The following is a 25,714-nucleotide window of genomic DNA, read 5'->3' as shown; positions in this document are numbered from 1 at the left end:
AACCATCCATTACTTTACTTCAGAGAGATTAGAGGTTAAGCATAAACTTGATTACATGCTATAAACGTGAGTAATTTGAAATGTTATTGGTTATTACAGAAATATACGGTAATAATTTCCTCTTTAATGAAAGGCAGCATGTTTTTAGTGGCCCCTAGTTTCTTGTTTAGGCTTTAGGAAGGCGATCGGTGTATGATTAACAGCTACTTTTGCATGATAGGCATCTGGGATGAGATGGCATAAATGGATGCTCACCACTTAGCTGTATCATAAAAATGCAAAAATACCATCATATTTGTATGATAAACACAAAGTTTATAGGCAACACTCTTTCTGCTCTCCTCCGAACTGCTCATAGCTCAGTAGGTGCTCTAGTTTTTGCTTGCCTGAAAGAAAACCACACATTTCGAAAGATTCAAATGTCTAACCCAAGTTATGTTTACACTGAATATAAACTCACTGGTTGCAAGCCAAGAGATGCGCTTCCCCATTCTACAAAATGCTCTTTCAAGGGTGGGGGGAGAGTACAGGGGCACACCCAAGCCTGCCTGGAGGTCTTACACAACCTAGCCTTCTAGTATCAGAAATGTGTGACCTGAGTAGCTCATGTGCTTCCAGCTTGCACTCTTTATTACCCCTCTAGTACTATCCAGACCAGGTCGCTCAACCATTGCTACTGTGCCCTTTCTTCTAGCAGATCAAGATAATGAGGTGACAGCAAAAACTGCAAAAAAAAATTAGCAGGGGCAACTAGAATAAGATCTATTATTTGATTATTGGTGAAAACCTCCAAAATGTATTTTGTATGGTTAAGTTTTTACCTCTATCTTCAGTACATTTTATTTTATTGCTATGGCTACTGGCTGATGCAAATAAAGATTCTTCTGATTCTGAATGTGTGGCCTGTCTGTGGCTTTATAAATACAAAGGCTGTTTTTAGATATGTGGAATAGTAAGCACACAGAAACTGAGCGCCCTGTTTCTATTTTGCAAAGCTATATCCGAAGCCACTCTTAGTGGTGAGGGAAAGGCACTATGCATTTACGCAGGCGCTTTCTCTTTTAGTAGCAGTTGTGCATTCCAGTAGTCCCACTGGCTTGTTCTATCTATACAATATTTTTGATTCAGGAATGACCAACATAAACCAGTTTCTAACCATGAAACAGACAGTACAATGCCACACGAAGATCACAGCACACCCTAGTGTTTCCAGATACAGGTATAACTGTATGATGACTTGTTTCTGTGAAACAAGAAATAGCACTTTGCACGCAGAAGTGCTTTATTCTAGGCGTTTCTAGGCAAGCTTGTTTCTCCTGCTCTGGAGGCTATGAGCCAGGGGTGCCAACTTGAATAAAATATTGGGGAGGGGGAGGTAAGCCCCACCCCACATAACTGATCTCATGACACAGTGCACACACACCATTTGAATGGCAATGCACCCTCAAATATTTTATTAGGGGAGGGTGAAGGCACCTCAGCCCCTAGGAGTTGGCTCCTATGCTAGGAGCCAAACCAATGGCTTCAAGTTACAAGAAATGAGATTCCTGACTGAACACCAGGAAGAACTTTCTGACATTAAGAACTGTTTGACAGTGGAAAAGACTCCCTCGGGTGGTTGTGGACTCTCCTCCACTAGAGCTTTTAAAGCAGAGGTTGGCTGGCCAACTGTCATGGATGATCTAGTTGAGATTCCTACATTGCAGAGGGCTGGACTAGAGGACACTGAGAGTCCCTTCCAACACTACAAGTCTATGCATTTATGATTCTAGAGCCTTGCTTCTGAATTGTGATGGGGCAACAAAGCAGATGGCCTGTATTTATTAATAAAATGGACAAATGACTATGGTATTTTATTCCCTTTCTCTCTAGCACAGCTGTCATTATGGACTGCAGCAGCTAGGTGACAAAGCATGTACTGTGCATTCATAAAAGCCCAGGGTTCAATCCTTGGCTTCTTCAGTAAAAAAACAACAAAACAAAACAAAACCACCTCTGGTTACAAGGGCTGGAAAGAGCCTCTGTTTAAGACACTGGAGAGCAAGTGCCGGATACAGCATCAGCAATACTTGCCTTAGAGGGACCCATGGTCTTTATTGGCATAAGGCAGCTACTCATGTTCAGGCATTTATGGACGGTAGTTTCCCATCTGCAAGGAAGTTCATTCATTCATTCATTCATTCATTCATTCATTCATTCATTCATTCTTTTCCCAGCCTTCCTCCCAAAGGAGCCCAAGATATCAACAAGACGTGATAAAACCATGAAAACATATTTTGAAAATTCCTAATACAGTGGTACCTCGGGTTAAGAACTTAATTTGTTCCGGAGGTCCGTTTTTAACCTGAAACTGTTCTTAACCTGAGGTACCACTTTAGCTAATGGGGCCTCCCACTGCCATCATGCTGCTGCCGCCCGATTTCTGTTCTCATCCTGAAGGAAAGTTCTTAACCTGAGGTACTATTTCTGGGTTAGTGGAGTCTGTAACCCGAAGCGTCTGTAACCTGAAGTGTCTGTAACCCGAGGTACCACTGCACAGTTGGAAATTGGGGGGAAACTCAAAAGAGTAAGGTCTTTAGTAGGCAGTGAAAAGACAAAGGAGATAGTGTGTGGCACACACATGGTCACAAAGAGACACAAACTAAAAAGCAACTGTGGCTGAAATGGACTGTGGAGGAGAGAGAATTGTTTTTAAGCAGAAGCGCTGTGGCTTATGCCTAGAATGAAGGGGTTTTTGTTTTTGGTTTTTTTAGTGTGCAAGAACTATTGTTTCTGCGGACATGAGGTTGCCTCCCGTCAAAAATAATGACCTCAGCTTGGAGCTGCAGGTATTACAGCCAACACTAAGTCAATTTTTCAACCTGTGGGCCTATCACTTATATTTTGGCTAGATGTGCAATGCTATGAGTGCTATAAAGTTTTTACTGCCGGGAGTTTTGGATGACCACATTACTCACAAATGGCAAAGTCACTAGTGAGTTATATAAGCCTTCCCAAACAAGTGGCAATAAAAAAGATTCTAGCGGACACACATACACACACATCTCCTCTTCAAGGTTTTGTTTATATAGCCTCTTTTATACTTCATCTTCACAGCTCATCTTCCAGTAAACCTCAGTTTGTAACTGAAAATGACCATTTCCTGGGGGAAATGGTTTGACACTGACCTTTAGCTTTCCCCTATCCTAACTGCTCTCAACTGCTGTCAAGAAGGGTTTGACTTCTAGTGTGGACAACATAACAAATATTGAATGCAGATATTATGTGGCTTAAGTCCAATAAATCCTCAACTTTGCATAGCACTGTAGAAACAGCACTGTCCATTTTAGGCTAATGGATGACAAGCATTGGTGTGTTTCTTTTAACACTGGAGTTATTTCAGAAGTTTTGCATGTATTAATAATATACACTTTAAAGATATGTTTCACAGAAGACAGGGGATCTTATGACCTATACTCTCACAGAAGTACTCAACAGCCGCCTGCCAGTGAAGAAGTAGCTGCACAGCTAAATGATAGAGTTGCAACCAATAGGAAGATGCATATGCAGGCCTGCTTCAGAGTTCAGGCTCTCATATCCATACATGAAACACATAAGATGCTGTGCACCTCATAAGCCACCAAGGAATGTACAGAAACACCGCTTTGTGAACCTGCACCTCCATATAGATCACTTTTGCATGTGCTGTCATGCTGGCCCCTCTTCAGAGTTCCCAAAAGGTTACTTGAAAAATTTCCTTTCCCCATATGTGCCAGCTCAAATGCTGCCATCTGCAGTTCCACATCTGTGAGGTGTCCATCTTAGTGTGGCAGCACTTACGCCTTGGTAAGGTAAAGGTAAAGGGACCCCTGACCATTAGGTCCAGTCATGACCGACTCTGGGGTTGCGGCACTCATCTTGCTTTACTGGCCGAGGGAGGCGGCGTACAGCTTCCGGGTCATGTGGCCAGCATGACTAAGCCACTTCTGGCGAACCAGAGCAGCACACGGAAATGCCATTTACTTTCCCGCTGGAGCGGTACCTATTTATTTACTTGCACTTTGACGTGCTTTCGAACTGCTAGGTTGGCAGGAGCAGGGACCAAGCAATGGGAGCTCACCCCATTGCGGGGATTCGAACCGCCGACCTTCTGATCGGCAAGTCCTAGGCTCTGTGGTTTAACCCACAGCGCCACCCGCGTCCCTATGCCTTGGTACTCCCTGCCTATTAACATTAGGCCAGGACTCAGTGGTACCTCGGGTTACAAACACTTCGGGTTACAGACTCCTCTAACCTGGAAGTAGTACCTCGGGTTAAGAACTTTACCTCAGGATGAGAACAGAAATCGCGTGACAGTGGCATGGCAGCAGCGGGAGGCCCCATTAGCTAAAGTGGTAGCTCAGCTTAAGAACGGTTTCAGGTTAAGAACGGACCTCTGGAACGAATTAAGTTCTTGATGTCTGCTAAATTAGCAAACCTACCCAAACATATAATTAGTTGTGTATAATTGTTCTAATTTTTTTGATATTGTATCGTATTTTATATACACTGCTTAAAGATTTCTCCCCAAAGCTTATGCTAAGACATGCCAATGGGTCTGCTGCCAGAAGAGAACTATAATTGTCTTTGCTAAAAATTAAAAACTAACATATTATACCACTTTTTAAATGTGTTTGTGGGAGGGGGTGGGGAAGGGGGGTTATTGGTTTGTATGTTTCTTTGTTCTTGTCAGGGGTCCCTTTACCTTTAGTGTTTTTATATTGTATTTTTATGTTGTGAACAGCCCTACGATCTACAGGTGAAGGGTGGTATACAAATTAAATAAATCAATCAAAACCAACTTATTTAGTCTGGTCTCACACAATCCTTCTTTCAATATTATCCGGGCCTCTCATAGATAGCAATAACGTGGAAGTATTGGGGAAACATGCGAAACAAATAATAAAGCTGAATAAATCCGCCACTAAGGTACTATATTGTGCGAAGAACACAGCACAAAATACAATGGCAATGCGACATCAGACACCAGCCTGGAGGGGCCCCAAGAAAGGGAGGTGCCTAGAAAACATAGTCAGGTCACCTGGAGATGTCTTTATGAGGTCATCCAGAATGTTTGTGTCCATTGTGACAGGAGACCAGGGAAACCATCTCAGTTTATAAGGAAAGCTGCCAGAATCCCAGTGCTCACACCACTGAGCATGTGTGGCCAAGGGGCTTAACAGGAAAGGGCCTCAGAATATATTAGGAAGGAAGGAAGGAAGGAAGGAAGGATTTCCCACTATCAGATACACAAACTAGAGTGCTAGAGCTGGGACAAAATATCCCCAAAAGGTATGATATCAACTTTTTCTGGTGCAAATGCACAGCACTGGGAAGGCAGAGGAAGTTGGGGCAACTGAAGGTGAGATGTGACGAGGAGATTAGCTAATGAAAATTAAGGTTTGGTGTGGATGACTGGCCAATTGCTAGCTTTTGGCAGGGTTGTACTCCCCCTGGAGAAGCAGATATGCAGGCTTCAAGTTGCGGGGAGGCAGAACCTCAGGTAAGTATTTTTATTGATTTACTTGATTGGGGGCAGCTGCCTCCCTACCCCCCTTGGCTATGCCCATACAGGCTTTAGGAAGGGGGTGCCAGGCATCAATTTTTTTTGGGGGGGGGAGAAAGGTGCTGGTATTGCATAGCAGTGTGTACCACCAGAAAAAAACGCTGTCTAAGAGATTGTCTCAATCGATATATACACAACCAGTCACTGAGCTCTCCAGCAAAGAGCCTCCTGCGGATGCCACCTCCAGGAGGTCCATTAAGTATGAGGTAGGAACTGTGGGTGTTATTCAGCCAACTCTTAACTCAGAATAGACCCACTGAAATTAATGAACACGACTACGTCAGACCCATTAATTTCAACACGTCTACTCTGAGTAAAACTTAGCTGAATACCATGCTATGCCTTTAGTGTGGCGGCACCAACACTTTGGAACTCCCTCCTGTTACATGTAAAAGGGTAAATGGACCCCTGACCATTAGGTCCAGTCATGACTGACTATGGGGTTGCAGCGCTCATCTCGCTTTATTGGCCGAGGGAGCTGGCGTACAGCTTCCGGGTCATGTGGCCAGCATGACTAATCCGCTTCTGGCAAACCAGAGCAGCACACAGAAATGCCGTTTACCTTCCCGCCGGAGCGGTACCTATTTATCTACTTGCACTTTGATGTGCTTTCGAACTGCTAGGTTGGCAGGAGCAGGGACCAAGCAACGGGAGCTCACCCCGTCACAGGGATTCGAACCGCCGACCTTCTGATCAGCAAGTCCTAGACTCTGTGGTTTAACCCACAGCGCCACCCGCGTCCCTCTGTTACATGTAAGGCACACTATTTAGCGGTTAGAAACTCCAATGGAAATCCTCGTTATTACATATTTTACATGGCTGTTTATTTATATATATTTTAAATTTTCATATATGGATGCTTTATGATGGCCTATATTTGTAATGCCTAATAAAGGTTTGGCGAAGTTAGTAACATATCATGCAGGCATCATCTCTGTTATCTTTTTGGTGCCTGTTGAAAATCTTTTCCAACCAGTCTCTTAAAGTGGAGATTTTTATCTCAATCTATATTGGAGGTTGTTTTAAAAATTTTTTTTAAAAAAATGTGGTGCTTTTATTGTTAAATCACTTCAGGACGCTGTATAGGAAGTGTTTCATGAGATGGTAAATAAATAAATAGAAGCCTGGCATCCATTTTTATATGCTTCCCATATGTCTGCACAGTACATAACACACATAGCTCTTTGGTCTCAAGGAGAACTATCAGTCTGGACACTCGTGTGTTGCAAATCCTGATTACTTATTCCCCCCCCCCCCCCCCCCGCAAGGGTCAGTTAAACAAAATTAAATCATTAAGATGCAGAGAATAAATAGAAACTGATAAGGACAAACATGGCACATTCACTACTGAATTGTCTTAGGGTTGCATGAGGTGTGTCTGTGTGTCATCTGCCTATGAAATATAAATATAAATAAATGGTTGGCAAAGACCAGGAAAACGGGGAATCTGTGGCTTAACATTAGTGAAGTCATGTTAAACAAAATATTGTTTTGTATTCTCCACCCCCTTCTACTTCATTTCTGAACACACCAGCATAAGAGATTTATTTCCGCTGAACTGGAATATTTTAATAACGGAACAATTGGGGGAATTTGATAAATGCTTTGAGGATTAAAATTGAATAAATTAATACAGGAAGCTAACTTGCTATGATGGGGGGGGCAGTATGGAAATGCATCTAAAAGTGTCTAGTAATTGATCGTTCACAATTTGCAAGCCTGGCATGACTCCATGCAGAGTCCCCAGTCTCGCTAAGGTAATTGGTCCTATTGAAAACAACACTGGCTCAGCAGCACACGCTGCTTTCTTCCCTCGCCTCTAGGCACAGGGAAGGATCAATATCTGTTAGGATTGCTTCTTGTTCCAACAATGTAAGATTTACAATACTTGCTAGGATCCTCACTTTGTCTTCACCCAACTCATCAGTGGAACCCAATTACTAACCTCAGACAAACAACATTAACATGAGCCGCTATGCTTCTTTATTGCCCTTCATCCAACTCTCATTTCGGGATCTTCAGGCAGTGGCACTATAACAGACACTACACTTTAAAGTGTGCTCCAAGGAATAAATTTCCAGTCTTTCATTACTCGTACCTTGATTTACTTCATATCATCTTGCTGCTATAGACAAAGATAACACACTGTAAATTACAGCTGTCCTGTCTTGTAGTTTCAGAGGTGGGGGGAAGGCAGGGAGTGACTCTGTTTACTCAGCCAGCCCTGGAATACCCCTTGCTACATCCCTACCATCAGCTATGACTAATATTTATTGTTGCTATTTGAACACTGTATTTCATGCAAAATTAGTCTTCTAAAGGTTGGAGGGGGGGGGGTTATTTCCAACTTCTTTCCTTCTTACACCTACACATGCATACACAAGATACTTCAAAGAGCAGAACGAAAAATGCACGTTTTATATTCTTTATTGCACCTGTTTAGGATAGGTAATGTCATTTAAACTTTCCTCATGAGGCCGTTCCAGGAAATCTCCCCCCCCCCCCCCCCAAGTCCTGAAACCATAATAATGCAATGACTTTTGATACTTCACAGTTCGTTATGACCTAATTTGGGCTTAATACACAGAAAGCCAGGAGAGAGAGAGAGAGAGAGAAAGCCTTTGGACTGGAGGTTAAAAAAGCCTTTTTGACTGTGTTATTAAGCCTGCCTCTCATTTTGCTGCTTTGCTGGCTGCAGTCACGGCTTGTGAAAACAGTCACTGGAAAAATTCCTTCAGGTTAGCTGTTGCAGTACCCCCTTATTTGTCCTACAATTTCCTCCATCCTCCAACCTATTCCACTGGCTGATAACTAAGAACATTAGTTTTATGCGACTTGTCAAGCTCAAATGAAAAGAGAGCTAACTTTAATGACACTGCAATTAATCGCCCCAATAGACAGACAGCTAAAAGACAAGATATTGACTTCATTAAGGATAATGTATTATGTCATTAAGTTAGTAGGGTCACCTTGTGTATCATATATGCCTGCTAATATATTGGCATTTTCCTCAAATAAGATAAATTCAGATATGAGTGATAAAGCTGATTAGAAAATGTTTAATCTAAAGAGGCTAGTTTCCTATGGGTTGGCTTTGCAAACCTCAAGTGTACGAGGCATTGTAAGAAACTATTATAGATCTCAGATTATCTCAAATAACTGGCCCTAGTCATTTATAACCTTGTTTTTTGCTCAATTTCTAAAGTTAAAAAGGTATCTCAGCTGATGAATCCTAGATATCTTTTGGCAATGCTATAGCTCAGATTCCACCACCACCCCATTTTTACCTTTAATCTGTTTTACTACACGTTAAGCAGGAATTACTACTGGCTATACGATATCTCAACTGGCATAAGGAAGTTTAACTATTTAACAGACAATCAATTCAATTAAAAAACAACAACAAATACCAACACAATTGTTTATCACAATTGGCCACTTTGCAGCTGGTTATTCATTCTAACCTGTTAATATTTCATTTTTAAAGTCCCATATTTTCTATTTATTTAACTTAAGAGTGCAATCCTATGTATGCCTATTCAAACGTGAGTGTCTTTCAGTTAAGCAGATACATAGGACTGCATTATTAATAATAAATCCGCACAGGGGTGGCTAATTTGTGCCTCTCCAGATATTGTTGGATGTCAGCTCCCATAACGTCTGACCATTGGTCATGCTGGCTGGGGCTAATCAGAGTTGCAGTCCAGCATCTGGAAGACCACAAGTTAGCCACCTCGACTTAGCACTTACATCAGGTGTTGTAACTTCCATCACCTCAATAAGCCTTAATTACCCTGTACGGTAGGCTAGTACTACAAGGTGAGTCCTTTAAAAGAGGCCCCATGGACACAGAGTACACGTTCCACGGGCCTCTTTTAAATGACTCACCCTGTATTTTGCCCATACAGTGGATGGAGGGAAGGGGATCAAGATAAATGACAGTCAATTGCCCAAGCTGATTTCACAGCTGCTGTGAGATTTGAAAAAAGGGAAGGGTGGAATTAAGATTGCCTGGTTGGGTTCTAGATTTTTTAACATGAGCTGGGTTCTAGATTTTAAACCCTCTCAGGAAACAATGAGCAGTTCTGTGTTGTACAGCACCTAGCACCTACATGACAATGACTGAGACTTGGCAGTGCTTCATTGTACAGTGGTACCTCAGGTTAAGTACTTAATTCGTTCTGGAGGTCCGTACTTAACCTGAAACTGTTCTTAACCTGAAGCACCACTTTAGCTAATGGGGCCTCCCGCTGCCACTGCGCTGCCAGAGCACGATTTCTGTTCTCATCCTGAAGTAAAGTTCTTAACCTGAAGCACTATTTCTGGGTTAGTGGAGTCTGTAACCTGAAGCGTATGTAACCTGAAGCGTATGTAACCTGAGGTACCACTGTATTTAGGTACTGCATGATGACTAGTTAATAAGTGAATGTCCTTTGTTAATGCCTTCGATCAGTCAGTGGAGTACAGTAGAAAAGAGTTTTGGACAATGAAATCCTGGGTTCAAATCCCCATTCCCTGGAGCAGCCTCACTGGAACCTACTTCAGACAGTTGTTGTAAAAACAAAGAGGTATACACCATGTATAGCACACAGGGGAGCTAACATCAATTCACAATTAATTGCTTCCAACTTGTGGACTATTTAAGATTGGGGTGCCATTATAATTATTTTTCAAACATCACATACTATTACGGATTTAAAGAGAAAAATTGTCACGCGTGTGCTAATGATACATTCCAGTACCATCATCCAAATGACTAGGTCTTCCCCCAACTGGGGTGGGGAAATAGGAGAATGGTAGCACATCATTGTTAATCATTGCTTTGTCTCCTTATATTTGTGGACTTCAGACTGTGCTCTTTCCCCCCTTTCTATATCTGCCATTCCTCATGTGAGCACAGACTCACACAGATCATTACTCCAGTGGCCACAGAAGACAAATCAAGGCCATATGAAATATTTCCCTCCAGCACATCTTATTTTAAAATTGCTTAATAAAGATTTTTGTGCCATTTAATATGCTCCACAGTGAAGTAAAAATACCCATTCATTTCTTTTATAAAGGGCGGTTATTTTACAAACATTGCTTGGATATGCTTACTGCAAATACAGAAATGTCAGTGAAAGATGATGCTTCTCTAATTATTTATAACAGCTTGCTCAAGTACTGCATGCATAAGCACAAGCGCATGTTAAAATAATGGAGAACTTCCAAACGAATACACTGATTTTCTAACACAATAGTTTCCCCCAAACAAACTTGCAGCCTCATTTCCAGTGTCTTCATATTTCTTTTTAAAAGGCATTTTTAGAATTTAGCAGCTGGGGCAGAATTCACACACTCATTTTATTCTGTCAATAGTCACAGCGAAAACATATTTACAGAAACACCTCAGCATTACTGTTAGATTAGTGGCTTAAAAAAAATAATAATAATCCAATAAGGCAATATATTTTATAAACACATACATAGTAAATAGGGCATTTCCACACTCATTGAAGTCATTGGCAAGAACTCAGATTTGTATTTTCCAGCCTAGATTTCACTTATTATTTCATTTTAACATTCCCACAAGAGAAAAAGTAGGAGACATGAAGAAAACCTTTCTCAGGACTAGGTGCAGCAAATGTTCAGTAGCTGCTTTTGAAAGAACCAGCACTAACTCATGTCCTTTCCAATCCTTCACTCCAAACCGTACCTTTTAACCTGCATCCCATCTTTCCAATATTTCCATTAGGATTGTCAAAAGCAGAAGTTTGGAAACCTTTCCCTGTGACCTTGGCATTTCTTCTCAGGCTTAACGTATTGGCATTTTTTCCCCCTCTGACTGCATCGCTTCTCATTTGTCATGATTATTGTTGAATTTTTCAACTGTCATTCCCGAACGTAAATCAATGGTTGTCGACTTCCCCTTTGTCATATCTGCACAGCAAACAGCCTTTCCCTTCTAAATGAGGCTTCCTCCCTTTCCATCCATTAAAAGGGCCTGTCTTTTGGAGAAGTCAATCCTTTGTTAGGTCACTCCATTTATCATTCTTCCAATCAGCACCTGACACACGTATTCAGCCAGGTCTTCAACCACACAATCATTGTTCATCCCCCCCCCCCGTAATTTATTTATGCATGGTGCATTTTGCCATCCATCTTGGCCAGTTTTACATTTTTCACTGCCCTTCTATCCTTAGGTCTCATTTGCCTTAAAAGAACAGTAAGTTTGAAGAGGAGGGAGGGAAGGAGAGAGAGGGAGACTGTTTGTGAAAGTGCAATGGAAGCCAGTATGCCCCTTAGATACAAAATTACACTATAACCTCTAAAAGACTGCAGACCTTTAAGATTTCGTTATATACCATCCACAGCAAAAGCATTGCTTTCAAGGGTTTCTAACATTTATTTATTTTAACCCTTCAATGGAGAATAATGAACCATATGACTTTTTCAGCGCATTGTAAGATAACGACGTATTGTAACATTATCTCTTTCTATACAAGATATTCGTACTTGCAAAAAATAATATAAGGTGGTGGCTTTGTCCAAATGCTGCATGGAATGCTAAACTTAGTTACTGCATGCAATCTCCTGCGCCCAGGTTAATCTATTTTAATTCTCAACAGCCAATAGATTATTATTTTATTGTGAAACAATATATTATTACTATTACTATTGCTATTAAAGCACATGGACAATCCCTCCCCATGAATATTTATTATATGGTCAACAGCCCAGTTTGCTGCCCAGCCCTGCTATGCTGAGCTAAGATAAACTAAGCTACGCCAAGATTTGGATTAGTGTGTCACCCAAATGGAGACTTGTGGTTAAGCTCTCTCCTTACTGTGAGCCATAGCCAAGGTTTGTTAAATGCCCATAACCATTCTTAATCCAGCCCAGATTTCACCAGATTTGATTTCCCACAGATGTCAAGTAGAGATGTAGGACTGTATTTCACTCCCTCTCCTCTCCCTACAACCCTGAATCTGTTCCCACAGGTTACCTCCCCGTATATTACAAATATCACCTACAGGTTGTGAAAACCATTATTGTTTTCCTGCAAAACATGCTCTTGGATTCTATTTATTTCAGATTAAAAACTGTATACATAAGATGCATGAAATCATGCCTACTGGACCTACTGCTGCCCCTTCTGTATTGCAGGGTCCTATCTGCACACAGGTTTATTCATTTAGTTTAAAGATTAATATACTGCCCTTCAACAACACTTTGAAGGTGGTTTACAAAGACTCCCACCCCCACAAAAATGAAGGGAACAAACCAATCCTGGGCAAAGGGGACCTTGGACCTTTGGAGGACAGGACTAGCCATCACGACCCTGATCTCCACTCCATACATTCATTTGTCCATTCCATGAGCACAGGGATTTTGCTGATGCTTTAGCTGTGCTGATGGTGATAATTACTGATTGCCACAACACTACCATAAACTACAGGGACATGTGTGAAAGAGAGTGTGTGGCTTCGGAGTGTGGCTAAGAGGAAAGCATAGCTTGCCCAAACAACACAGCGAGTTTCCTTGTTCTTAAAGTTAACATTTATTAATTAGAATTGTAGGCTGAAAACTGATATAGCCAGAGAGAGAGAAAAAACAACTCCAGAAACCTTAAAAGATTTTGGTTAACATGCAAAACCTGCCTCAGGCTCACAGCAAAAAAAGAAAAAGAAGTGCACTCAATTGGTCTGGTAATACGCCCATAGCTGCAATTCACAGTACAGCTGCACACAATGTAAGTAAACGGAAGGTCACAGGACAGAGTGGTGTGCTTAAATGTGCCAGAAACAGGCACACAAGGAGAAACAATCCCTCCCCATTTTCTACAGACCTTTAATGAACTGTTTCATTTTTGCAGACATCCCGTGTTCCAGTGCCCACATTATCCGCAACACCCCACTATTGCAAAACACTCTGATGTGGCCAAAAGTGAGCTTCTTACCAAAAAAAATTCGTCATTTGTCTATACAAATAAAATCATCAGCTTTCTTCTCCCCCACCCTTTCCCTTTTTGCTTTCTGTGGTCTCTCCCTGCCCCCCGTTCCCCGTTTAATGTCTCTAACTTTATGCCATGTTCCTTTCCTCTTTCAGCACGGCTGAGCAAGGCTGACAGGCGGATTCCTTTGCTTTTCAGGGTATTAAAGCCACTTTCCCGCTCTGACAGCCTGTTCTACTCTGCCACCTTATAGCTCTGGCTTCACACTTCTCTGGGCAGCCACTGCTTCTTGACAGACCACTGTCACTTCCCATCATCCTCTCTGTATATCCTGTTCTCTCCCCCTCAGCACGCATCCCGACTTTCCAACCAATGCAATTATTTTTTTTGACAAGCCATCCATCAGCTTTAACTTTAAAAGCACTTTCCGCTGATATCCATTGTTAAATCCCTTGCTTTTTATGGAGCTTGCATGAGAGAATATGATATCAGACATTCAAACTACCAAACCATGTAAATTTACTTTGTTCTCAGCTATGTTTCCAATTTCACGTCCAATTTTTCGGTACATTATGCGTAGTTGTTGTGCTTAATATGATGTTGTCAAATCCCATTAAAGTTCACTGCATTGCACGGCTTTAAAAACAGGTTACAATTTGCATTCTATAAAGAAAAGGAAGGAGTGCAGTCTGAAGTCAAGCTGAATCTTATTAAAATTATCTGTTCAATTGTTACATTTGTAGATGGAGTAATTTTGAGGCATTAGCTGAGACACATATGAAAATGTCAGTGTGCCAACTAATGACAATGAAAGCAAAAGGAATATATCTGTGAAACTCAATAAAGCTCCTTTTGCTGGTGACATAAATTTGATGATAATCCGAAGAAATGAATAAGGGACCATACAGTTTGAATAGGAATTACCTTTTTCTATTAAATCAGTTTGGTGCATTTCCACTCGGCCTACATCTTGCTCCCCTAATGCCAGGAAGAGTCTCTCTTGGTGGACTAAGGAAATCCTTACAAGAATAAATTTCCTCTTGAGGAATATCATTCATACTAAGCTCAGAAAAATTTCACACAGACACAATTTAGTAACAAGGAAAGGATTAATCCTGCTTTTTGCATGCCATCAGGATGGACAGACAGAGAAATCGGCTCAGAGGCAATGTTGCGGCAGATAAAGAAACAAGGACACCCCTTTTCTTTCTTTTTCTTTTGTATATTTCTATCTTGCAAATCTGAAACGGGAATCAAAAACAGAGAGCATGAAAACAAATTTCAGTCCTGTAAAGATTATTAGGGTTAGGTATTAAAATGGTCCCAGTGTTAAAGTTTACCTGATACTTTGCACAGTTCCATACCATAACTGCAGACATACACACACATACATGCCAGGCTCCCAGGCTTGGCATATAGACTGGCCAAGAAATAGAACCCCGGATGGAAGACTTTGTTCTTTATAGCAGAGAGTAAGTGTAACTCTCTAACAGCTCTTTTTGAACAGTCTTCAAAGGTATGCCCATGCACTATGCATTATATTAGCAAACCCAGTTGCAACCAAAGTATCAATAACTCTGCCTAGGTTATCACTAGTCAGCAAAGGTCCCAGATGGCATAGCAGCCTATGATACCACAGAAGCTACCTGGGCCTACAATAACAAAGGTGGATCTAGGAATAAATGCAGGCTCCGAATCTGATTCTTTGCAGGACTAACACGTTGGAACACTGTCTCTCTCTTCACAACCACCTATCCACAGAACCCCATTTTTGTTTGGCCTGAGTTTCAGTTTATTGGCCCTCGACTAGTTCATTATAGATCCCACAGCCTTTCCAAAGGAGGGAACTAAAAGGAAATTAGCAGAGAACAGCTGGGAAGTCACTTTACATGGGGCCTAAGTTATTTAGGACTCTACAACTAATGTGAGCACTTTGAATTAGGCCCAGAAATGAACTGCCAACCAGTGCAGCTATTTTAAAATAGGAGTAATATATATATATGTTCTAAATGGAATCCCAGCTAACTGACTGCTGCATTTTGGACCAACTGAAGTTGCCAAGTTGTCTTCAAGAGCATGGAGTACTGTGGCCAAGTCATTGCTGCCCCAAAGGACAGAAGCAGAAGCCTTCTGCTTGTTCCAGAATGTGGTCTTTCTTCATAAATAATATATTTGAATTATAGGTGTGAACTTTGCAAAGAGCTGATTCTGCCTTTGAGGGCAGCTTAGCTCATGAAACCTGACAGTAACATATCAACTGTTGCTAAGTTTACACAACTCTAGCAACTGCGATCATAATAACAAAACCTTCTCAAAGAGGCAAATTTACATAAGGTCAACAGGTCCCCTGACAAATTATATATAGCATTCTGTTACTGAAAAACTGCCAAATCTTTGTTCTTTAAGTCTAGGGAAACTAATGGGAATTGCAGGCAATGATAGTATTTTTCAACAGGATTGGGGTTTCATTCTATAAATAATTTTAAAACTATTACTCTGTGTTGTATCACAAAAAGATGAGCTTTTGTTCAACAAGCAATTCCTTGCACGGGTGTTGTTTCTTGCACCTAGAAAAGCTTCATGTATGCTCTTGCTGTGTGTTATAATTAAAGCATCTTCATATGCAGCCCCACCTAGAGTGCATTAGTCTGGATGTAACTAAAGCATGAATAATGGAGGCAAGATTTGCTGTTTCTAAATATGTTTTCTAAATAGGGTTGCGGAAGGTATACTGGTCAAGTGGCCTCCCTGGCCAAGAGTGCATGTCACCAGTTTCATTTGATGTGTCAACTGTGTCCCTTCCTGTAGAGGGGTAGCTTAGACACTTGCACTAGTAACCACATTTTTACTACTACAATGTGCTCTATTTGGCGTTTTTATTATAGCTGGTCCAGAGATTGCAGCTGGTGCAAAAGCCTGTCACCTGAGTGGTGAGTGATGCCCCTTACTGGGCACATCTCACTCCTGGGATTGGCTGCCTATTAGCCACCAAATCAGTTCTAAGATCTTGTCTCCTGTGACAGTGTTGAATTCAAGAACACTCCGAAGCTGAGGACCTGCAACACCATTCAGGACAGCCTGTCTCCCTACCTCCCAGATGTAAGAACCCAGGATACATAACACCTCTGCCTTTTCAGGATTTTGCCTCAATTTATTGCCCACATCCAGCCAAACCTCACATCCTAGCACTGGTCTAACACCTCAACATACAGCTGCGGTGGCGCGATGGCTGCTCATGCCACCATGAGCCCCCATGGGGTGCCTTCTTGTCACCCACGCAGACATGGCACCCGGGACGCACCGCCCCCCCTGCCCCCGTTGCAACTCCACTGATGACAGCTCCCAAAGGTTTCATATAGATATAATGGATGTTTATATTTTAATGCTTTGTTAACTGATAGTTACACTTGTAAACCACTTAGAAGCCTACTGTGGAATAAAACTGTAGTGGTAGCAGTAGAAGAAGGTTGGCATCAACCATAATGTACATTGCAAGGGAGGGAGGTAGATTTGAGGGGGGAGTTACATGCTTATCTAGATTTCTTAAAAATTAGTACTCAAGGTAGATCAGAATAACTGCTAACTTCAAAGAGCTGCTGAGTGAAAGAGTGATAGAAGAGGAAAAGCTACAGAAAAGGGACAGCACCGCTTAATCAAGAGAAGCGGAGCTTATGAGCAAAACTCTTCAAATACACTTTGCCCGACAGGCCACTTCCAACAGAACCCAAGCTGTTCAAGCAGAAATATTATGACTACATGGCCCAGATACTTAACTCACTAACTGTTTTCCTGGTACTGACTTGTTAATATGAATTAACTTTTTTCTGCTTAAACATTGGCGAATTGAATGAAGCCACAGAAAAACAATACTCTTAAAAGGTAAGTACTTTTATATTCAACAAATGAACTAAAAGCTCTAATTTGATGAACGAAACAGTTGTGTAGGAGAAGCAGCATTTTAAATGAAGTTCTATCCCCTTAACTGTAAGGGCGCAACTGGAAGTACCTTGTTCAATGTCACAAATACTATCCATAATCAATCCTGGAGTTGCTGGGAGTTGTGGTCCCAACACAAAAAGCAGTTATTAAATCAAACATGCTGGGATCGATCCAATCCTACAATGGGCACAGTTCCCATTCATGGAAGGATCCCATACATCATCACATATCCCTTGACCAAGTGGAAGACAGATATATGAGAAATATACACAGGGTTCCCATTCCCTATAACGTATTTATTCTTACTCATACATGTATCCCAAGGGCAGAAGCCAGGGAGGCATTATTATCCCCTAGGACCATCTTCTCCAACAGTCTTCCCCCAGCCAACATGGCCATTGATAAGGGATGATGGAAGTTGCAATCCAACAACATCTGGGGAGTACTAGGTAGGAGAAAGCTGGGGAGCACCAGGTAAGATCCCTCTGATCAGGCATACTGTATGCACGGTAGGACCAGATCAAGCCAATCATTTATAAAAGATGCTCAGAAGCACAGAGACTTTCAAAGGGGAAAGTTTCAAAAGTTACCATCAAAAACAGCTTCATAGATATCCTTGCTATGAACACTTAGATTTTTTTCGGAGGGTGGGGTTGGGAGATGAAAAGGCAGCTCTTAGGTATCCATAATTTGGTGTTCAAAAACCATAATCAATCAATCAATCAATCAATCAATCAATCAACCCCAGTACTACAACTGCCAATTACAATATTTTGTATATGAGTAATTTTTGCCAGTGTGTTCTTACACTTTCCCAACATTTGGACCATAAGCTATTTGAAGAAACTAAATGTAAACTACATTACTGTAAAGTTGTGTTATACAGCTATGCAATAACTTGTTAACGTCACCCATAACCTTCATAAATGGGTTTGTAATGAGAAAACCTTGTTGTCATACAGTAGGTATGATTGATGCCATGTATGAGTGAAATGAAGCCGCAGTGACCATCTCAATAACACGAACAGCTGCTAAATATTCATTTAGCAGAATGAGTTTGGAAAACTTTGAGCAGATTGCTTTCACAAGGCTGCTTTCAACAAAAGGAAACATAATTAACGAGCTAATATCAGCATGTGTCTGGCTAAGCTAATGAATATCAAATTACACAGAAACCTGTATAAATCATCATTATCCTGAATTTTAATTGAACTTGCAATTAAACATGACAAATTTTATATACACTAAACCTTTAATTTATACTTTCAAATATGGAATAATTTATCATTTTTAGTATTTCATAGTTAATTTCCCAATATGTACACTTCTAATTAACAAGGAGAGGCTTAAAAAAGAGATAGGAAAAATGTATTTAACAGCTCTACCAGTTACAAAATTTGAGTTCTATAGATTGAACTTTAAGAAGATAGCAACTTTGCAGTGAAATTCAGCAAGGAACAAACTACATGTGTTCACTGTAGAGTAGACCAACATTTATAGCATGAAAACACATGGGGTGGGACACAGGACTCCAATGCTACTTTAATATACAATGGTATCTCAGGCTAAGTACTTAATTCGTTCTGGAGGTCCGTTCTTAACCTGAAACTGTTCTTAACCTGAAGCACCACTTTAGCTAATGGGGCCTCCCGCTGCTGCTGCACCGCCGGAGCACGATTTCTGTTCTCATCCTGAAGCAAAGTTCTTAACCTGAGGTACTATTTCTGGGTTAGCGGAGTCTGTAACCTGAAGCGTATGTAACCTGAAGCGTATGTAACCCAAGGTACCACTGTACCTAATATATTTACACAAAAAATCATTATTGGAAGGAAGGGAAGGGAAGGGAATCTAACATTATACTTTGTGCTGTTATAAGATATTTGATCCAGTGGAGGCTTCTGTCAGCTGTATGGGGAGGGGATAATTTTTGCTTATTTCCCCCTGTGCAAACCCACAAAATCTTCTTTAATGACTTGGTAGACTCTTCAGAAGAGCTGCAGGTGAGAGAGACAATAGATGGCACTGGAAATTATCCATCTGTTCTGCTGACAGAAGCCTCTGGTGGACCATCAAAGGGCCTCCCAGCAGCACGAGGAACACTACTGGACACACATGACCCAAAATAATAGTTAAAAGCAAAGCCACAGTTTAGTTCGATGGAAATACAGTGGCAACCCTATCCCCTGGGCTGGTGCCCATTGGAACTGGTGGGGTGAAAACCAAGGAGGCCAACAGTAGATGAAGCCAGAGCTAATGATAGGCAGAGCCAACTAATTATAATTTTGTCCCCGTTCTCCTCTCTGCTGAGTTCTACAAGAGCAAAACTAAGGCTAAGGGGGTAAAGCTGACAGGCAGGGTCACCCCCTGGCCTGGTTGTCAGTACGTAGGCAGGCAGGCAGGTGCAGGCTGGCTGAGAGCAGACAGAAGCTGGTGGGACTGTGCCCCATTTACCATAATAGACAAGCCTCTGCTGCATTTCAGTTAAACTCATTCTCAGGTAAGCATGCATAGGTAAAGGTAAAGGGACCCCTGACCGTTAGGTCCAGTCGTGACCGACTCTGGGGTTGCGGTGCTCATCTTGCTTTATTGGCCCAGGGAGCTGGCGTCCAGCTTCCGGGTCATGTGGCCAACATGGCTAAGCTGCTTCTGGCGAACCAGAGCAGTGCACGGAAACGCCGTTTGCCTTCCTGCCGGAGCAGTACCTATTTATCTACTTGCGCTGGCATGCTTTCGAACTGCTAGGTGGGCAGGAACAGGGACCGAGCAACGTGAGCTCACCCCGTTGCGGGGATTCAAACTGCTGCATAGGACTAACTAAAATGTAGAGTTCTCATAGAATCACAGAGCATAGGGTATAAACCAGTTTTCACAAATGGTCACCACAGCATCTCTTTTTTCAAACTGCTGCACTCATGCAACTCATAGATGTTCCCGTTTCCACACAAACAAAAGAGACAAAATGTACATTTAAAACACAGAGAGAAAATGGATGGTGCAAGCAATGTTTCCCATTACCACTCCCATAGGTTGAAACCAAATTCTACCAATTCTCATTTATTTCTCACAAGTCTCTAAACCTGTATGTATTCAAATGCTTCTGGCCCTGAGCACTGGCTGTTCAGGCCTGAGAAGCAGCAGGACTAATATTTTCACACATTATCAGATAAAGCAGAGTGAAAGAGGCTTCTCCAGAATTCACAACTGAAAGCTACCAGTGAGTTTACAACTTGTGAAATTGTGGTGGTTGGTATTTCCTCATTACTGTGCTCTTGCAGCAAAATCAGGAATGCGGGGCTTTATTTATTTATTTATTTATTTGCCATACACTGTCTCGCTGCTTGCTAGTTAAACCTTGTCTCAAGTTATCAACACTCTCTGGAGAGATAAGCTTCTTCTCACTTACAAGATGTCACTAATAATCGAACTTCCAAGACTCCATCTCGAAAAGAGACTACTGGAGCCACACAGGTCACAGGAATTAACTGCCACCAGTCCTTGCGAAAAACTAAGCTCATCAATCTATAGCTCCTCATTGTAATTAGAATAACGGCTTTGAAAATTTGGGCCGATGTTGACTTGGTTTTATCGCTACAAAGACCTCAGTGTGGGTTTTTTTTTAAGAAAAGAAAAGGGGGAAAAAACTTGGTGTGAAAGTAAATGATAAGTGATGGTGGCGTTGTCGTGGCGACAGGGACAAACAATTCCCTAGCTGCGACATTTTCAATGTCCTGCAGAAGAGAAACTGTCCTCTTTAGTGTGGCGCGGTATGAAGCTTATTTATGGCCACAAGGCTCACAAGGATTGATGACTGTCGTAACACACTGTCAAATCCCTTACTGACGCATTTACTTTTTTACTTTTTTTTAGCCCCTGGTGTGGCAGAAATAAAATGGATCAAGAAGTGCTGAAGTCTCTCTTACTGAATGCAATCTTAGTATCTAGTGTTACATTAATTATACATCTTGTGCTCTAGTAATCAGGTGGTGCTTTTTAAAAAATTCCCTTTTCTATATCATTTTCACAGCATGTTGATCTATGAACTGGCCACTCTGTTCCTGCATCTGGCAAGGAAGATGTCACATACAAAAACTCACACAGTCATAAAATGTTTTGTCGTATCCACAAGAGGAATAGACTTCACACAGATACAGAATTCTAGGAATCCCAACCATTTTAAGGAACAAAACTAATCAAAACCATTAGTCCTATAGCAGTCTGCTCAATATCAACAAATGACGCTCTTCCAGGTGATGAAAGGCCTTCTGCAATTAGACAACGGCAGGGAAATGATAGAACCATCAGTGGCTGACTATGACTGTTTTGAAGACAAGTGTGTGAAGATAAAATCACTTGTATGCATTCTAACTTGAATTCCACTTTTGAAACAAGCTCAGAGATAGAGGATACAGTCGCTCTGTCTAGTCAAGACACTTTTGGATTGTTGGCCTTGAGGACATAAGGCAGACTCATAATGCTCCATAATATATTGTGTGCATAACACATACAATGGTCATTCAGTGATGAGAGATTCTGGACAAATCAAAGGGAGGAATTCATACAGCACAAACTATGGAATTTGCTATCACAATTGGTAGTGATGGTCACTGACTTTGATGGCTTTAGACAAATTCATGGAGGATAGGAATATCAGTGGCTACTGATGGTTTCCCCTCTGGATGGTTCTACCTCTTAATACCAGTTGGTGGAGAACAGTAACAGGGAGGGCTGTTGTGCTCATGTCTTGCTTGTGGGCTTCCCACAGCCAACTGGTTGGCCACTGTGAGAAAAGAATTCTGGGCTGAGCATAGGGCTCTTTCTACATTCATGCGCATAGCTGACTCTTGTCCATATGGGCTGCTTAAAATGGCAAATTTTGGCATGCCATAGTCTTTGTTTATGAGTAGTAGTCAATGCTGTCCTTAGGGAGGAAGGGGTCCCAAAGTTCTGAAAGAGGCTGTGGTGAAGCCCTTGTTAAATAAATCTACCATTGACCCTGGCAATAGTAAGACCTATCAACCTGTATTCAATCTGCTGTGCCTGCGTATCAGCTCCAGAGTTTTCTGAATGAGACTATTATTTGAATCCACTCCAGTCTGGTTTTAGACCTAGTTTTAGAATGTAAACTGCCCTTTTCGACCTTGAGGAGCCCTCAGCCCATATTCATTAAATGGGCTTCCTGGTAAATTGTTACATAAAGCTGGAACGATGGCACCAAAAATGATTCAAGAAACATTAAGACAGGGTGCAAAAATGATCCAAGATATGGCAAGATAATTTACAAACCAGTACAGTGGTACCTCGCGTTACATACGCTTCAGGTTACATACGCTTCAGGTTACAGACTCTGCTAACCCAGAAATAGTGCTTCAGGTTAAGAACAGAAATTGTGCTCTAGCGGCGCGGCGGCAGCAGGAGGCCCCATTAGCTAAAGTGGTGCTTCAGGTTAAGAACAGTTTCAGGTTAAGTACGGACCTCCGGAGCGAATTAAGTACTTAACCCGAGGTACCACTGTATTAGTGTTTGGAAGGAACTCCATTTACTCCAAGAGATGTAAACTGGCAAAAATAGCTGTGATCATTTGACAAAGTCCAGCAGCATTTGCAACTTAAGATGCTTGCTAAACTACCTAACAAAGACTGCACTGTATATTTATCATTAGCTAAAAGTGATGAAATAATGTAACATTGGTAAAGGTAAAAATAGAAATAAAATCACAAGTGGTGGGGCTGGCATGATATAGGTTGGGATAGCAGAAAGTTGTTGCAACTTCCTGCAGTCTGTGTGTGCATGCAAATTTTCTGGAGCATTAGGAAAGCTGGCACCATCTCCCCATAGCTAGCTTCTCCCTCACTCCACATCTCTTTTCTCTAATGGAAAATTCTAGGGCTTTTCTCGCACTGGATGGGGGAGGCATTCATGCAATCATGAGCTCTGTACAGTGACCTGGAATCTCTATGGCGCTGGATGCCCAATCCTCAGTCAGAACCCAGGCACAACTGTCGGGTATGTGTTGGCCTTTCACATTGATTTTATTTTATTCTGATGGTTTGCATCCCACAGCCTTAATAATATGTGAAAGTCGTTTTTTATGTGTGCTAATATGATTAAAATATACACTCTGTACCCTAACACGAGCCCTACATGAAAACTCTCAGTAACTAAACAGATTGTCAAATATGAAAAAAGAACACTAGCAGTCAGTTTTAATTTATTCACGGCTATCAGCTTTTCTTGTCCTATTAGTAACCATAATAGTAACACAGTGTTGAGCAAAATACCAGAAGCTTTCATTAGAATCATTAACATAATTTGATAACTGATGGTACTTGATTTCTGACTTCTGAACTTTGACTGGAAGCTCAGCGTAAGATGAAATCTCACTGATTGGGTTGGCTCTTTCCTTTAAAAAAATATATGAACACTTCACATCACATTGCTTTGTTAACTGTAATTAACGTTCACGTTTGTCACAAGTTGTATTAGATGGAGAAATGGTAGTGATGATAAAAGATATGACAAAGATGCACACATGTCATCCTCCCCAAATGCTTCAGTGTAATTTAAGTTTGGGGGGGGACTACCAATATAAATGAAGCCTGTTTCCTTCTCACCCACCCCTCACAAGAACTGACTGAATAAAGAATCAGTGTTCAGATAAGTTAATGTGACATTTTGCTAGTTTAATGCCCACATCATCAAAATGAATGCCTGAAAATTTACAGCCCAAGTCAAAAACCCAAGCTACTTAAAATCATAAATATCTATATGCAACATCTTAGAATTACTGTTTCAGCTTCTCTTCCTCATTTTTAGGGATTCTGAAAATTTATTGTAAAAGGGCTGCATTTTTTGTACAGGCAGGCCCCGTTTACGCAGGGGTTACATTCTGAGGCACCACACGCGTCAGTGAAATTGCGTGTAATTGAAACCCATTGAAAAAGCTTGTAAACACCCCATCCAGCCCCCCCTTCTGCCCTCTTAGTGAAGTTTCAGTGACCTATTTATGACATTTCCATGTCACTTCTGGGTTTGGCGCAATGCGCCTATACATGGCCGCACACATATTGAACATGTGTAAACAGGGGCTGCTTGTATTCATGTGGTGCAAATGTTTGGTTGTTTTCACTCTATGTATAAACCACTTGGGCTGGGCTTTGACTTAAGAAAAATAATATATAAATAATATAATAAACGTATTATGTGCTGATTTTCATTATCATCCTATGCATGACTACCCTGAAGAAAGTTCACTGTCTTGAATGCAGCCAAGTAAACATGCAAAGGATCATAGATTGAATTCATAAATATGGGCTCGATTCGCATATTATATTGCAAGTAACTGGAAAAATTATTCATTTCCTCTTCTATATTGTTTCTTGTATAGTTTTAAATCTTTGTATGCCACTTTATGCTATTCTTATTGTAAAAACAGTTTATAAAACCTAGCTTGTAAACATGTGCATCCATTGTAACTAACTGCCAGAAGAATCCTGAGAGTAGCCAATGTTTGTCCTCCAACTTTCCAATTGTTGTTTGTTTGGGGGATAAAAGCCATGAGCCCTGATTCAGACATAATGCTAAGCCAAACCATGGCTTAGCTCAAAGTAGTGTGATGGCAGTAAGCCCAGGGGAGCAGCAAAGTGGCTACAATCTTCTGTCAAGGAACCTGCACATTTCCTCATTCGTACTAAGCCATAGTTTGGGCTTAACATTCATCATGAACTGGGAAAGTGAAAACATTTTCCTCCTCTTTAGGAATTTCACACTTAAGAATGCCCTTTGCTGTTAATTTAGAAGCAATTCCATTTATATTTTGGTCCAGTGCACACTCTGAAACACCGTGCTTTGTATGTACATTGTACTATACATTTTCAAAACACATTGTCAGGGAACTGACATCGGAGCAGAGGGAGAAGGCGGTGCTTCCAGACTCTGCAGAAGAAGGAACGAGTAAGGGTAGAGAGAGAACGTCATCTGGGGAAGAATGTCCAGGTGACACCAGGAAGAAGGGAGAGGAAGAAAGCATCTCGGAGGAAAGGCTCTGAGACTCTGGCAGTGAAATCAGTGAGGAGGGTGGAGGGGCACCACTAGGCACGCCCACTCTGCACAGAAGGGTAATGCGCAGAGAGGCAAGGTGAAGGTTGTCCGTCAAGGAGCTCTTATGCTGGAGGAAATTTAGGAGACGCTCACTCACGGATTCGTCGAGCGACTGAGCAGCAGCAGCACCCAGGCTGCTCAGTCAGGGAAAGACACAA

General features: G+C 41.4%; 1 protein-coding gene and 1 long non-coding RNA gene across 2 annotated transcripts in view; both read right to left on the bottom strand.

Moving 5' to 3' along the window:
* Positions 1–25,714, bottom strand: part of LRMDA (leucine rich melanocyte differentiation associated) — a 724,603-nt gene that overhangs the window by 407,816 nt on the left and 291,073 nt on the right.
* LOC310706754 overlaps positions 14,216–25,714 on the bottom strand; it is a 46,470-nt gene continuing 34,971 nt past the window's right edge. Inside the window, exon 2 of the long non-coding RNA XR_014526149.1 lies at positions 14,216–14,761. This is a non-coding gene — a long non-coding RNA (uncharacterized lncRNA). The remainder of the gene's footprint in view (positions 14,762–25,714) is intronic.

The sequence above is a fragment of the Podarcis liolepis genome, assembly GCF_965112155.1.
Source record: "Podarcis liolepis genome assembly, chromosome: 5".
In the NCBI taxonomy this organism is placed as follows: domain Eukaryota; kingdom Metazoa; phylum Chordata; class Lepidosauria; order Squamata; family Lacertidae; genus Podarcis; species Podarcis liolepis.
This window is presented reverse-complemented; position numbering and strand designations above follow the sequence as displayed.